The sequence below is a fragment of the Phyllobates terribilis genome, unplaced genomic scaffold, assembly GCF_046119375.1.
Source record: "Phyllobates terribilis strain yellow unplaced genomic scaffold, ASM4611937v1 Scaffold_2__4_contigs__length_985480577, whole genome shotgun sequence".
Taxonomy (NCBI): domain Eukaryota; kingdom Metazoa; phylum Chordata; class Amphibia; order Anura; family Dendrobatidae; genus Phyllobates; species Phyllobates terribilis.
This window is the reverse complement of record NW_027362762.1, coordinates 802,042,241-802,055,219: the sequence shown is the minus strand read 5'-3', so window position 1 is coordinate 802,055,219 and position 12,979 is coordinate 802,042,241. Positions and strand designations below refer to the sequence as shown.

The following is a 12,979-nucleotide window of genomic DNA, read 5'->3' as shown; positions in this document are numbered from 1 at the left end:
CATGTTTTCCCAGCTGAGAATATATTGAGTGTGTAAAGTAGTGCAGACATACACTGAATAAATCTGCGTTTGGCCCCCAAAATCATGGCACATTTGTTTGCGGAAATTCGTTGAAAATTTGATTGCAAAAGTCGAATGCAAGTGTGAGGTCTGCAATGAATTCTGCAATAAAGAATTGATATGTTGCAAACTTGTAAATCTGCATTGCCTATCAATTATGTGCCGAAAATCTCAGCAAGATATCGATGAGATTTGTTAAATTTAATTCACAGAATTATTGTTGAAGAGCAAACAATCCCAATTTTTTTTTGTAAATTCTTTATTTTAGAATGTTGTGGCAGGTAGCAAACATATGCACACATGAAAAACAACCAATGTATACGTATGGGCATAACAATTGAGAGAAATAACATTCATTTTATATTAGGGAAACAACGATAGGGAAGAACTAGAAGAGGTAAGAAGGGAAAGGGAATATTAAACTGGGAGGGAGAGGTTTTATTAGGTACCAAACTGTATTTGTTCTCATCAATCAACAGCATATATGGTACATAAACATTAACCAAATTATTACTTATTTTACAATATTATAAGGTATACACTACACTATTGGGGATTTCATCATTTTACACCAGAAAATTGTCTTTAAGGTTAAGTTCCCACATGCTACTCCTGTGTGAGATATATAATGACAGCCTGCTCTGATCTCACTGCAGAGACATTACAGGATGAGCTCTCACCTCCGGGCAGACAGTGTAGGTGTAGGGGCAGAACAGTAGCTAAACTCAGATGTTAGGACATTATTTGACAGGTGTTAGTCATCTGTGCTCTACTCATAGTAATTTCTAATCATGTAGGAGGTTAGACCAGGAGATTATACTGTCATTACATCTCACACATCGAGATACCTGCTGTAAGCTATTGTGTGAGCATGTTCTTCTTTCTCCTGAGTGTTGCTGCCTGCTTATGATTGGTCAACAACATACAGAGAAAATGAAAATGAACTCATTAGGTGCCAAATACTTTGATCGCTAATATCTCCGCAGCGGTGAGGCCAAATTAAAAAAAAAAAAGTGTTATTCCACTCTTCAGACACTCTTACATTATACAGTATGTCCATGTTAACATGAAAAATTTGATAAAAGATCCACTTTAACATAGCCAATCACATACATTCCTTTATTTTTTTAACCAGTGGAAAAAATGAAAGACGGCAGCCCAATCTTGAAGTTTTAGAAAGTTTAGTATTGTAAATTACAAATCATACATGAATGGGTTTCTTCAATACTCAGACATTGTCAATGGGACCTGCTATTGAGAAAAGAACAATCAGCAGAAAAAAGGAACAAATTGAATAGCATTGTTTACACAGGCACAGAAGTTTGTCTATATGATAACTGTGCCAGCTACTGCAGCTCTGACTCCAAGTCTCCTATCTGCAGTATAATTTTGTATAAAAGAAGGTACTTTAACCACTTCCAAAACCCAGTAAATAACTCCACAAGGCTGTACACATAAAAAGTAACTGGGGGTCAGCAGAGATACTGCTTTTACATGTATTATGTGATGTACACATAATACAGGGTATACACAAGAAAATAGCAGTATGTACAGACAGGGTACAGTAATGCCATCTCGAGTATTAATGGTTTAATCCTTTAAAATAAATATTATATATATATATATATATATATATATACATATATATATATACTGTGACAAAGTCATTGGCAAAGTACTGGAGAGAAGATGTGTAGCACTGAGATTGTTAGCTCCAGTAGTATAAACATAGAAAAAGTGTTCCAGCACACAAAGTATAGAAAGGGGTTAATCAGCCATCTTTAGTGCTAGGGTGAGTAAACACCTGTAAAAATGGAGAAACTCAGAGGATAAAATCCCAGCCTTTTAGGCCATTTGGTGTGGGGTGGGTCTGAAGGCACAAGCTCTGGAGCTGTATTGTCATGTGAAGGAAAGCTAAACCTTGGGTTGTTTTGTTCCTGAAGCGGGCAGTTACTCGTAGTAACAAGGACTGTGCAATACAATATGTTTTGTTTTTCCTGTTAGGCCGGGAAGCCAGTGTTTGTTTTGCTAATGATGTCGTGGTTTATGCAGTACTCTTAATAAACCACAGAAGATTTAAAGAGACAGTGTTCCTGTGTCTACCTCTTTGTGAAACCAAGTTAACCGATTTACCGCAGTATATTTATGAAAAATCAAGAGAAAAAATTGAGTATTGTTGACTCAAATATAAAAAATATTTTTTAATAGAACCATTTAAAAAGGTATTGCATAAAAACATGCAAAAATATAGGAGATATGAAAAATGACACAATGCATGGTCAGGACAATTTCAACATTGCATATAGCAAGAGGCTGGAACAAATATGTTACAGAAAATGTAGATACATATTACAGGGTGAAAGAAAAGGAAGGAAAAAAGGACAAATGGAGTTTTTCAACATTATGTTAATGAGCATCTGTGAATTTGTCAACTCACTACAAATAGTTTATCATAGACGCACCTGTGAATTTGTCAAGTCACTACAAATAGTTTTCATAGACATCACTGTGCTCAAATTCCTCTGTGGAGGATTGCCATACCCTCCCATCAAAGTCACCCAAAAACGTACCAAGGTAGCAACCAGACCTCAAAAAAGAATGGCCAGCAGAGAAAGAATCCCCCTCAAGGACCCCTACGTGCGTTTCGTTGCATGTATTCACCGCTTCATTATGGGGGACTATATATACAGTATATATATATATATATATATATATATGTATATTGTAATTAATTGCTAAAAATGTATTAAAAAGTAGAGAGTTGGACCATCAAAGTCATAATTCGCTTTAATCTAAAATATTATATGAAATATCTGTATTAATTACATTTACATTTAAATATTATAGACAATAAGATTTATATTTATTCACATTTAATCAAACAGAAAAGTGCTGTAGTTTGAAGCTGTATGAAAAAGTCTCATGATACAATGTGTTCTGATGTCCCACTTTAATTGTTGTACATGTCAAGAGCTTGTGATATCCCACTCTACTTCCACAGGGTACACTTGCAGGCTTTTCAACAACCATGCTTGGTTAAAAGTGCCAACAAGAAGATGTTGCTGGAGACTGGAACTGAGCAGCTTTACTTTCCAGGATCCAAAATTGATGTTACAATAAGCTGCAGTGAGAGCAGCTATGTTACAAGAGTTCACAATCAATGAAACTGATCAATACCCAGACACAGGTGGGTCATTACAACCAAGACGATTGCAGAATTCAAGATGCCAGTTCTAGATGAAGTCAGCGACTCACATCAAAGAAGCAGTTTGCCAGCCAATCCATATTACTGAATAAAACTAGTTGGAGTTACAATTTACAACACAAATCATTTTTATAGTTATCCATTTGCGGACAGATAATTAAAGCTCGGAATCGGGCATTAAGAACTTTTCAGTGATAGGAAAGTTTGTAAAAGACTGTGTTCAAAGACTTAAACATCTAGTATTGCTGGTCATTGAAATAAATTCATGACTTTATAAAACACATGTAGAGAGTACAAGATTTATAGAGGATGTATGTAACTAGTACAATACAAATCCTGATTCATTTGTATGTGTGTGTCATTATATGATTCTTTTTTAGAGTTGTGTCTTATTGTCATCTCAATCAAACCTAAACAGAAATGATAGGTTACTCCCACCCTTTCTCACAGATGTCACTACACTCGCCAATATTCCTTCGTATGCAACATGTTTCAATATGAAACTGTATACTGTAGGCTCTATATTAGGTTCAGATTTTCTGCCACATGCAAAAAATTTAGGCAGTGACGCCAGATAATTTTGACATTCTACAGGTATATAAAGTCCACAGCAAGGTGGAGGGGAAGAGAAAGGTTCTTTCCTGGTAATCAGGGCCGGTTTTAGACAAAATGGGGCCCTGGGCAAAATTTAACAGTGGGGCCCTAAATGTTCATATATTGCACCATCACACTCATACATTTAGGTTGCATTTACATGAGCTGAGTTCAGGCCATTAAACGAGCGCAATCAAAAATATTCAAGTCTTTTGGCGTTTGTTTACCAGCCTATTTACACAGGCTTACGAAGAATGATGGGGACAGAGTGATCACTAGTACATCAATCTGTCCCCATACAGTATCATGTTATCAGCAGCACATCTGCAGTTTACACCAGGCAATGTGCTGCTGAGAACAATGATTTATATTCCGCCATAAACAATTCAATCGCTGATCAATGAGCATCATTTTGATCATTTGTTGGGCGAATGCCGACATGTTTACACCTAAGAACTCTTGACTGCACTGCCGGTATTTATAAATATTGATGGTTCACATACACACAGTATGTGAATCAAACACTGTATGAGACACTCAGAGACAGAATTGTGGCAAGGCACAGATCTCGCCAAGGTTATGAAATAATTTCTGCATTACTCAAGGTTCCTAAAAGCACAGTGGCCTCCATAATCCTTAAATGGAAGAAGTTTGGGACCACCAGAAGTCTTACTAGACTTGGCTGTCCAGCCAAACTGAGCAATCGTGGGAGAAAAGCCTTGGTGAGAGAGGTAAAAAAGAACCCCAAGATCACTGTGGCTGAGCTCCAGAGATGCAGTAGGGAGATGGGAGAAAGTTCCACAAAGTCAACTATCACTGCAGCCCTTCACCAGTCGGACCTGGCAGAGTGGCCCGACGGAAGCCTCTCCTCAGTGCAAGACATATGAAAGCCCGCACAGAGTTTGCTCAAAAACACATGAAGGACCCCCAGACTGTGAGAAATGAGATTCTCTGGTCTGATGAGATGAAGATAGAACTTTTTGGTGATAATTCTAACTGGTATGTGTGGAGAAAACCAGGCACTGCTCATCACCTGCCCAATACAATCTCAACATTGAAACATGGTGGTGGCAGCATCATGCTATGTGGGTGTTTTTCAGCTGCAGGGACAGGACGACGGGTTGCAATTGAAGGAAACATGAATGCGGCCAAGTACAGAGATATCCTGGATGAAAACCTCTTCCAGAGTGCTCTGGACCTCAGATTTGGCTGAAGGTTCACCTTCCAACAAGACAATGACCCTAAGCACACAGATAAAATAACAAAGGAGTGGCTTCAGAACAACTCTATGACCATTCTTAACTGGCCCAGCTAGAGCCCTGACCTAAACCCAATTGAGCATCTCTGGAGAGACCTGAAAATGGCTGTCCACCAATGTTCACCATCCAACCTGACTGAACTGGAGAAGATCTGCAAGGAAGAATGGCAGAGGATCCCTAAATCCAGGTGTGAAAAACTTTTGCATCATTCCCAAGAAGATTGGGAAATAAATTTGCAAAAATTTTTACATTTCTGTTTTTTTTCAGTCAAGATTTAAAGGGGTCTGAATACTTTCTGTACCCACTGTATATACACATAACACACACATATGCACAGAGCACATACACACACGTGTATACACAGAGCACATACATACATACAGACACATGCATACAGACACATACATACACAGAGCACATTTATACATACAGATATACATTTATACAAAGAGCACATACATACAAAAACATGTATGCAAAGCACATGCATACAGATACATGCATGCAAAAAGCACATACATACAGACACATGTACTGTATACACAGAATATATAGAGACAGACATACACAGAGCACATATATACAGACATATATTTATACACAGAGCACATACATACAGACATATGTATACACAGAGCTCATGCATACTGACTTATATGTATACACAGGGCACATACCTACAGACATTTATACACGGAGAACATACATACAGAAACAGAGCACATACAGACACAACTGTACAAACACATACCTACAGACACAAATATACATAGAGCACATACATAAATACAGACACATGCATACACAAAGCACATACACACATACCCATGTATACACAGAGCACATGCACACAGACACATGTGTACACAGATCACATACATACAGACATATAAATACACAAATAAAGTCACACACACAGGACTTACAAGTCTGCCTCCAATTATTCAGTTCCATTAGACTCCCACAGGGTACAGGACCTGTAGTGACATCATCGTTACATGACCATGATGTCACCAAAGGTCTTGAAGCACTTTCAACACCAGAAACTAAACTGATGATGCAGAATTTCTATCAATCTAGTTTCAGCGATAAACACTTCTGGTCCCTAAGGGGTTGGTGGCCCATGCGTGATTGCCTAGTTTGCTCCTCCCTACCTAACGTCAGCCCTGCCGGTAACGGACTTGCAGGTACAGTTAAAAGAACATTTATTTCCATCTCCAGGAATATAAAGTGATCTCTGCTTGGCGTGTATCTTGGCAGTAAGCTCTCTGTACTCTCTGTGTACATGCTAAGCATACCCATACTGAAAAAGCAGGATGTATTTAGGGGCTTACTATAACTATTACTATAGCCAGGGCCAGTTTTGCCATGAGGCAATAGAAGCATCTTGCCTCAAGCGGTAGTCTAACTGGTTTTCCAGGGGGTGACATTTTGCCATCCCCCAGGAGTGGTACTTGGCCAGTTCTCAAAGACGGCTGTTACATTCACAGTTGGCTCTGAGAACAGGGGGATATTAGAACTGCAGCCCCTTCCAACATAAACGCAGTGATAGAAACTCACCAATAGACCAATGGAGATGAGTAAGTGCAGTTTGTTTGCTTTTTTTATAACTGTGCTTAAGAACCAAATTTTTCTAAAAGCAGTAAAACCCCTTTAAGCTTGGTACTGTATTCATGTACTGTTGGTAGTTTTAGTGATATATTTATTTATTTATTAATAGTTGTTCCAGTGATGTACTGATGGTAGTTCCAATGATATGATCATGTAATGATTGTGGTTCCGGTGATGTATTCATGTAGTGATGATGCTTCTGGTGACGTATTCATGTATTGATCATGGTTCCTGTGATGGTAGCATCATAAACCAAACATATTAAAAAAAATTCTAGGAAAGTTTGGTATTGCTGAAATCGCACTGATCTGGAAAACAGGTCCACAGGTCACTTTTATAATGCAATGAATACCTTAAAAGCAAAACTGAAAAACAATGATGGCATTGAATTTATTCACTGCAGGTTTATATTGCACTCCGAGGAGGGGTGCCATTTCAATCTTCACCTCAGGAAGTAGAACAGCTAGAATTGGCCTTGACGACACAAATGTTTGATATACCGTATCTCTATTAATCTTAATGAAGACGATCCCCTCGACTCTTCAACCCAAGCAATACATTTAGATGTCACCTGGGACAAAGATCATACAGAGCTGAGAACTGAACAATAAAGAAGTTCATGCTTACTGTACTTTTTTTGAGAAAACTAATTGTCATTTCCATAATCCAGGCATCTATCCAACTTGCAATCAACAAAACCTTTTACAATTTTCTTAAAAAATGTCAAGTTATATTTGATATCAGTAACAGTAGGCACTTGCCAATGGTATCAAAAAGGAACATTATTTGATAGATTTCTCCAACCCTTATCTAAACTTTCATATGAATTTCTTTAAAGAGTTTGAGGTGGATATCTACCTTTAAAAGCCATTTGTTGTCTTTTTTTATTTTCCATGCACAGTAAATAGGTCCAAAGTAGATTCATTTCTTAATTTATTGTTCACTAATTTGTATGGTGGTCATACCTTTGCTTATTTAATGTGAAGGGTCAAATCCTCTGCATAGATACAATAAGTAGAGAAAATTAAAATTGGTTTCCTGCAGCCACCACTAGAGGGAGGTTAGGGATTATTGTACACATTTATAAACTGATATTTTATGACATAACATACGCTATAAAATTCTGATAGGTGACAAACCAAAAAAAATTACAGAACTAACATATTGGAAAATACTGATATCCAGTTCCAATACTGCTATGAATGAGTATTGCTAATATACAATTACCCTCTTTATCTATTTGTTTAGCAGAGGAATACTATTACAGGGTTATTCTAAAAAATCAAGATAACCCCTATGTGCTACAGATAATACATTATGGATAACTTGGTGATCGCTGGGACCACTAGTGATCCCAAGAAAGGTTACTACACAAACCTCCTATAGCTGCTATCAGTTGAGTAATAGTGTTGGCTGGGTGAATTGGGGCGTCTGTCCTGTGGGGGTGAACTTATATAGTGCTGGGCAACCCACCTGATCTAATAATATGGGCGTCATTAATAGGCTGCAAGCCAGACACTGTGCATCACATCTATCTGTGTGACTGTTGCCCTATGCAAGCTCCATCGGTTTCATTTATAATACTACACAGACACCCCCTCCATGAATTGGTAGGTCAGTGTGTAACTTGTCTGCATCAGTATTTTGCACATGTGCTGCCCCTGCCTTTATAGTGGAGGCTTGCTGCATCCTGCAGTGCATTGGTAATCTGATCTGGTGTTGGTAAGGCTGTATCTTTAACTGTGATGTTTTTTGAAATTATGTCCAATGTTCGCCATTTTTAATATAACTGTAGCCCCACCTAGTGGCTGAAATAATAACTACAACATCTTTTAGTCTTCGGCCGCTTGCATATTACTTTTTTTTATTAAATGAATGAAATATGTATGTTTTTTTGCAATACGTCAGGAATACCTTACAAAAATGTTTTCATTTCTACAAGCAGCTCTGCCCTGCTTACTGAAATTAAAGCATTCACTGTCCAGTTATTAGTTGCAATTAAGGATAATACTGCATTAAGTGAATTTGATCCATCTCCATCTTTAAGACTAGAATGAGCACATTTTTTGAAATTCAAATTTAGAAGTTTAACCAAATTTGACCCAAAAATTTCATTTGCGGAGAATTTGATTAACTATGAATTGCAAAATATTGCAAAACCTCCTATTGCCCGGAAAAGACGTGTGTAACATCCTGAGATTTTTCTAGGACTGATTTAAACCTTTTCAACGCAAACAAAGTGACCGCACCATATAAATGGACGCTAAACCTATAGTAACCAACAGTCAGTTTAATAGTACAGCACACTGATAGACTTTTCATACAGTTGCTATGGAAAGTGTTCAGACCCCTTTAAATTTTTCACTCTTTGTTTCATTTCAGCCATTTGGTAAATTCTAAAAAGTTCATTTTTTTTCTCATTAAAGTACATTCTGCACCCCATCTTGACTGAAAAAAAACAGAAATGTAAAAATTTTTGCAAATTTATTTAAAAAAACAACTCAAATATCACATGGTCATAAGTATTCGGACCCTTTGCTCAGTATTGAGTAGAAGCACCGTTTTGAACTAGTACAGCCATGAGTCTTCTTTGGAATGATGCAAAAGTTTTTCACACCTGGATTTGGGGATCCTCTGCCATTCTTCCTTGCAGATCTTCTCCAGTTCAGTCAGGTTGCATGTTGAACATTGGTGGACAGCCATTTTAAGGTCTCTCCAGAGATGCTCAATTGGGTTTAGGTCAGGGCTCTGGCTGGGCCAGTTAAGAATGGTCATAGAGTTGTTCTGAAGCCACTCCTTTGTTATTTTATCTGTGTGCTTAGGGTCATTGTCTTGTTGGAAGGTGAACCTTCGGCCAAATCTGAGGTCCAGAGCACTCTGGAAGAGGTTTTCATCCAGGATATCTCTGTACTTGGCCGCATTCATGTTTCCTTCAATTGCAACCAGTCATCCTGTCCCTGCAGCGGAAAAACACCTCCATAGCATGATGCTGCCACCACCATGTTTCACTGTTGGGATTGTATTGGGCAGGTGATGGGCAATGATGGTTCTCTCCACACATACCACTTAGAATTATCACCAAAAAGTTCTATCTTCGTCTCAACATACCAGAGAATCTTATTTCTCACAGTCTGGGAGTCCTTCATGTGTTTTTGAGCAAACTCTATGCGGGCTTTCATATGTCTTGCACTGAGGAGAGACTTCTATCACGCCACTCTGCCATAAAGGCCCGACTGGTGGAGGGCTGCAGTGATATTTGACTTTGTGGAACTTTCTCCCATCTCCCTAATGCATCTATGGAGCTCAGCCACAGTGATCTTGGGGTTCTTCTTTACCTCTCTCACCAAGGCTCTTCTCCCACGATTGCTCAGTTTGGCTGGATGGCCAGGTATATGAAGACTTCTGGTGGTCATAAACTACTTCCGTTTAAGGATTATGGAGGCCACTGTGCTCTTAGGAACCTTGAGTAATGCAGAATTTATTTTGTAACCTTGGCCAGATCTGTGCCTTGCCACAATTCCGTCTCTGAGCAAATTGGGCAGTTCCTTTGAGCTCATGATTCTCATTTGGTCTGACAAGCACTGTGAGCTGTGAGGTCTTATATAGACAGGTGTGTGGCTTTCCAAATCAAGTCCTATCAGTTTAATTAAACACAACTGGACTCCAATGAAGGAGTAGAACCATCTCAAGGAGGATCACAAGGAGATGGACAGCATGTGACTTAAATATGAGTGTCTGAGCAAAGGGTCTGAATACTTATGACCATGCGATATTTCAGTTTTTCTTTTTTAATACATTTGCAAAAATTTCTACATTTCTGGTTTTTTTCAGTCAAGATGGAGTGCAGAGTGTACATTAATGAGAAAAAAATGAACTTTTTAGAATTTACCAAATGGCTGCAATGAAACAAAGAGTGAAAAATTTAAAGGGGTCTGAATACTTTCCGTACCCACTGTACTTCTGAAAATAAAAAAAAGATCTAAAAAATTATAACCTCATAGGGTATGTGCACACATGCCTAGCCACCAAGAGCCCTGCCATATAAAGAGCACGTCCTCTACAAATCGACGCCACAAAATCACAGATAACTCAAAAATGTTATCTTCCGACAACAACATGGTCCGCTCCAAATTTCCCTATTATATGGGGTTTTCAGAGTGGACCATGTTGTTGTCTGAGGATAACATTTGTGAGTCATCAGTATTATTCTTTAAAGAGCCTTGATATGAATCATGTGAGTTTTTGGACCGATGAAGTTTTGAATTTATATTTATGATCACGATTTTCAATATATTAGATATTGGTCTGAAGATCTTCATATGCACTTATTTATTTATTCATGAAATTACTGATTTAGGTATTGTATTGATGCATTAGTTGTAATATATATATAGCAAGTGAAATAAGTATTGAACGCATCACCAATTTTCAAAGTAAATATATTTCTACAGGTGTTATTGACATGAAATTGTCACCAGATGTCAGTAACAACTAGTGTTGAGCGAGCATGCTCGACACTGCTCGGTACTCGCCCGAGCATCTCACTACTCGGGATGTTCGGCGAGCACCGAGCATTTTCGGGTTACTCTTTACAGAGCCAATGAACGTGCAGGGATTGCCAGCCAGTCACTGTAATGACGCAGCCATGTTGGTTGTGGGCATTACAGTGATTGGCTGGCCGCACAGCGTCGCCTCGAGTATTTAAAACCAGGCGCCGCCATCTTGGACACAGTCGCTCCGGATCAGACAGTGTAGGGAGAGTGCTGCTGAGCTAGGGAGAGATTTATACTGCGAAATAGGTAGTGTAGGGTCTCTAAAGCCTGCAAAATCAAACAAACAGTCCTTCTGAGGACTAATATCCATCCCAGATATCAGGCAGGCAGGCTGTATAGGAGACGCAGTGGTTATACCAACAAACACTGCATTACAGTCCTGTGTGCTGCTGCTCAAATTGCAAGTCTGCATCTTCTGATGCGGCAAGGATCACTTCTGATGGGCACACTTTTAGGCAGTGACCTGGGTGTCAGAGATGCTTCCAGGGGTCTTCCCCATGCTGTTCCCATGTCTTTTCAGCACTGTATGCATGTGTCACACAGCACATGGCCAGATAAGGTTGTAAAATGTTAAAATGACATTTCCCGGTGAATGCATTTGTCACGGTTGAAAGCAATACAAAAGTGCAAAAACGCATAAAAAATGCTACTTGTGAACATAGCCCAAGGTGTGGAGGAGTATTTTTGTTTTTGGTTACTTATTTTACCTTATACACAAGTCTTTACCCTGGAAAGGATGTTCCTTAACATATTTCCCAGGAAAACTGTTTCAGTTTCGTTTTTGAATGTTTTATTGTGAGCCCGTAAAAGTGTCTTAATACCTCTGCACACGCTGTTGACAGCAGTGACCTGAGGGTCAGAAATGCTTCCTGGGGCAATCCCCATGCTGTCCCCATGTCATTTGAGCACTGTCACTATCGTTTTGGGCACTTTTTAGGCTTTCTACAGACTGCCGGGTGTGCCGCCGCAAAAATGCTCGGGTCTCCCATAGACTAAAATTGGGCTCGTTGCTCGGGTCGAGCACCCGAGTATCACGGTGAGCTCGGCCCGAGCTTCGAGCACCTGAGCATTTTAGTGCTTGCCCAACACTAGTAACAACCCATCTAATCCACACAGGCAAAGAAATCTAACCATAGATACCCATAAATTTAGTTACCATATTTTTCGGACTATAAGACGCACCGGACCATAAGACGCACCTAGGTTTTAGAGGAGGAAAATTAAAAAAAAAATGTAAGCAAAAAATGTGTTCATGATGCACTTTTAAGGGGGAGGGTGTCTTCTGCTGACACTGATATAGGGGTAATGTCCCCCAATTCTGACAATATCCCCCATCCTGGTATATATGCCCCCCCTTCCTTTATTTGTGATGACAGCTTCAAGATGCATCCTGTATGGAGAAACTAGTTGCAGGCATTGCTAAGGTGTGATTTTGTTCCATTCTTCTACACAAACACTCTTCAAATCCTGAAGGTTCCGTGGGCTCCTTCTATGAATTCTGAGCTTTAGTTCCTTCCATATATTTTCTATCTGATTCAGGTCAGGTGATTGGCTGGGCAATTCTAGCAGCTTTATTTCCTTTCTCTGAAACCAATTGAGAGTTTCCTTGGCTCTGTGTTTGGGATCATAGTCTTGCTGAAAAGTCCACCCTTGTTTCATTTTCATCATCCTGGTAGATGGCAGCAGATTTTTATCAA

The 12,979-nt window shown here is 39.0% G+C and overlaps 1 protein-coding gene across 1 annotated transcript in view; it reads right to left on the bottom strand.

The window, feature by feature from the left end:
- PHEX (phosphate regulating endopeptidase X-linked) overlaps positions 1-12,979 on the bottom strand; it is a 401,425-nt gene that overhangs the window by 280,697 nt on the left and 107,749 nt on the right. The gene's annotated exons all lie outside the window — the stretch shown is intronic.